The sequence below is a fragment of the Alligator sinensis genome, unplaced genomic scaffold (assembly GCF_000455745.1).
Source record: "Alligator sinensis unplaced genomic scaffold, ASM45574v1 scaffold301_1, whole genome shotgun sequence".
NCBI classification, from domain to species: Eukaryota; Metazoa; Chordata; order Crocodylia; family Alligatoridae; genus Alligator; species Alligator sinensis.
In genome coordinates, this window is record NW_005842035.1 from 2414801 (window position 1) to 2418719 (window position 3919).

Below are 3919 nucleotides of genomic sequence, written 5' to 3' on the forward strand. Positions count from 1 at the left end.
CCAGCAAGGGCGGCTGCGCAAGTAGGGGCGGTGGAGGAGTCACGCCCCTCCCTCTTGGCGACCTGACGTCGCCGCGGGGACGGGAGCCGCCGCGGGACAAATGTGTGCGAGGGGCGCGGCCGCTGGGGACTGCAAAGGGCGCAGCGCGGCGCCCCCTGCGGGTGCCACGTGGGAGTGCGCGAGACACGTGCGGGGCCCCGCTCTGGCACCATGTGCGATCCGCAGGGATCCGCGTTTTCCCGGATTTCAAAACATCCCCACTTTTCGGTTTAAAAAAAAAAAGGAACCCCAAATCCACATTTTCCCGTGATCACATGAAAAGCCACTAATATAGAGATATAGACATAGTGGTGTTTCATTTAAATCATGGAAAAATGTGGATTTGGGGTTACTTTTTTTTTTTTAACCGAAAAGTGAGGATTTTTTGAAATCAAGGAAAACCAGGATCCCTGGCAATCGGTAATAGTGTTCAAATGGCCCCGCATTTTGGAGACAAGGGTCTTCGCGTAAATCTGATATCTTTGATTAAACCAACTCCAAGAGTTGGGAAAATTGTTCTTTGCAAGCTTTGGGGTAGAAAGCTGTCATTTTGGAGGCAGCTTCTTGGCACAGCATATGCAAAACCTCAGTCACTCTCAGGTCGTCTTTGCTAACTTTTGGGTTTGCGGCCAGCGCTTTGCTTTGCCTGGGAATAAAGAAATGCTTCATTTTTGATGGCCCAGCTCTCACTCACTTGGAGTCACACAGCAATGTAGAATAAAGAAGAAAGCTTATTTGCATACTTTTTCAGTGTATTTTGAGTTTCCAATGTAATCATTCCATATTTAAGACCTGGCAACGCCGGACCCTGTGTGCAAGCCATGTGCAGGGAAGGGTCCCACTGCCCCTTCCCAGGGGAGGAGGAAGCTCTCCCTTGGGACCCCCCCTTATTTGGTCTCCCTCTGCTGAGAGGAGCCCTGCAGCCAGGTGCTTCACAAGGGGCTGCTCCTCTGGCTTGGAGACCCTGGCTCCTCTCCACCTCTGGGAGCTCCTTCTTTTTCCTCAACTCCCAGGAAGCAGGGGGGGGGTTTCTTCCTGTAAAGAAGCAGGGTTTGGGGGCACTGATAGTCTCCACCAGCAGAGCGGACTCTGCTCCATGACACGGGATGGGGATCTGGGAGTCACTGTGGACAGTTTACTAAAAACATCGCCTCAGGGCCTGGCTGCCGTCAAGAAGGCAAACACCACATTCAGGAATATTGAGGCAATCGTGAACACAACAGAGACTATCGTGATGCCCCGTTGTAGATCCATGGGGCATCCGCATCTTAAATATTGCACCTGGCTCTGGTCCCCGCACCCTAGAAAGGATGCAGAAGAAGTAGGGAAGGGCGACACGGATGATCAGTGGCACGGAGGGGCTGCCATCGGGGGAGAGATCAAGGAGGCCAGGCCTGTTCCATTTGGAAAAAGAGACGCCTCGTGGGGGTCGTGATAGGGGTTTACAACAGGGTGGGCAAAATACGGCCCGGATCTGGTCCACCAAGTGATTCTGTCCAGCCTGTGCTGGGTCCCTCTGTCCCATATTGTCCAGGCGTGGGGGGCAGCCTGGGCTGTGGTGTGTGTGGCTGGTCCTGCCGTGCCCAGGAGGCGGTGCAGTGGCTGATTCACAGATTCACAGAAGTTTGGGGCTGGAAGGGACCTCGTGAGACCATCGGGCCCAGCCCCCCTGCTGTGGGCTGGAAAGACTGCGGGGGTCAAATAACCCTAGCACGGTGTGCGTCCAGTCTCCTTTTGAAGATCTCCAGGGTAGATTCATAGATTGTAAGGCACCAGAAGGGACCTTAGAAGGTCATCGGGTCCAGCCCCGTGCACCAAGCAGGAAAGATAACTGGGAGTCAGGCGACCCCAGTGAGGTGACCGTCATCTCCTCTTGAAGATGTCTAGGGTCGGTGATTGCACCACCTCTGGAGGGAGCTTATTCCAGTCTGGACACCCTGACTATGAAGAAGTTTTCCCTAATGTTGAGCCTGAATCAATCTGCCAGGAGTTTGTGGCCATTACTCCTGTACTCCCCTAGTGTAGCAGTAAGCTGCTACCAGGTCCCCCCTCACCCTCTTTTCCTCAGGCTGCAGAGTCCCGGGTCCTCAGCCTTTCCTCGTATGGCTTGCCTTTTAAGACTCCGATCATACAGGTGGCTCTTCTTTGGACTTTCTCAAGCTTGTCCACGTCCTTGTTCAAGTGCGGTGCCCAGAACTGGACGCAGTACTCCAGCTGCGGTCTCACCAGTGCTGAGTAGAGCGGAAGAATCATTGCCTTGGCTTTGCTGGAGATGCATCGATTGATGCACGCCAGAGTATTATTTGCTCTGCTGGCTACAGCGTTATACCGCCAGCTCATATTCATACTGTGGTCTGTTATTACCCCCAGGTCCCTTTCATTCGTGGTGCTGGTCAGTTTGGTGCCGCCGAGCCTGTAGGTGTGTAGGGGGTGCTCATCCCGAGGTGCAGCACTTTACATTTCTCGATGTTGAACTTCATCAGATTCCTGTCCACCCAACTTGCTAGTCTGTCCAGGTCTGCCTGTATCTGTAGCCTATCTTCAAGCATGACCACACTCCCCCATAACTTGGTGTCATCCGTGAACTTGGCCCGTGAGCTCTTCACCCCCTCATCCAAATCGTTAATAAAGACGTTGAAAAGTACAGGACCAAGCACCGACTCTGCCGGGACACCGCTGCCCACTTCTCGCCAGGATGACACAGATCCGTTCACTACGACTCTGGGTCCTGTCCTGCAGCCAGTTTCTCACCCACCTGACTGTCTCGGAGTTAAGCCCACAATCCTCCAACTTTCTCGTTTTGCTATCACTTTGAGATGAGCAAGGTTAATGAGTTTCCCATTGGATCTGGTTCAAATGTATATTCCTTCTGAACAGCCACTGAATGCATATTTGAGTAGGACAGTGAAGAAAATCCCCAAAACCCCAAATCCCCAAAACCCACTGGAGCTAGGACACAACCCTGTTTGACAGCACTCTTGATTTCAACTTCTTCCAAATGTGACCCATCAAACTGCAGCACTCCACGATGCAAACCAATGTGGAAGGACTTGATGATGCTCAGGAGGGCAGTCAACCTTCTTCAGGATTTGGAACAAACCACCTCTGCTGACAAGATCAAAAGTTTTCGTGAGATCGACAAATGCTATGTACAGAGATTTCTTTTGCTCGTGGCACTTTTCTTGTAGCTGTCTCAAGGAGAATATCATATCCATCGTGGATCTACTGAATTTGAAACCACATTGAGACTCAGGGTAGGGTCTATCCGCAAAGGTCTGCAGTCTTAGCAGAACAACTGGTGAACAGCTTCCCAATGAGGCAAAATAAGGATATACCATGATAATTATTGCAGTCACTCATGTCTCCTTTGTGTTTGGTAACAGGGAACCTTAGCCCTGTTACTAAGAGGCAGGGCTGCCCTTTTAAGACCCGAGTCTACAGGGACACCAAGCGCCAGGAGGGTAAGGGTTAATAGCCCAACCACCCAGGCCGGTCAGCTGACAGGAAGGGGATAGGCCTCTGGCCACATATAAACCCCAGGGCCGAAGCTGGCAGCGGGAGGTCTCTGGCAGGGCTGTGCAAAGCTTTGGGTGGTGATTCGATTCAGAGGAGATTCGGCCCAATTTGGTGGCCGAATCTCCGAATCCGAATCGAATCAGGGGACCAATTAAAAGGTCCGAATCGATTCAAAGCTCTCCAAATCTTAGTGCAGCTTTGGAGCTTTGGGGGGCTCATGCAGAGCCCCCACATGGTGCGGGGGGCATCAAGGATCACCCCACACCGACAGGAGCAGGGAGTCCCAGGGTTTCTTCAGGGTTTTTTTTTCTTAAAGGGCCGGAGCTGGCCTGTATGGGGCACCCATGGGAGGGCTGGGGGAGCG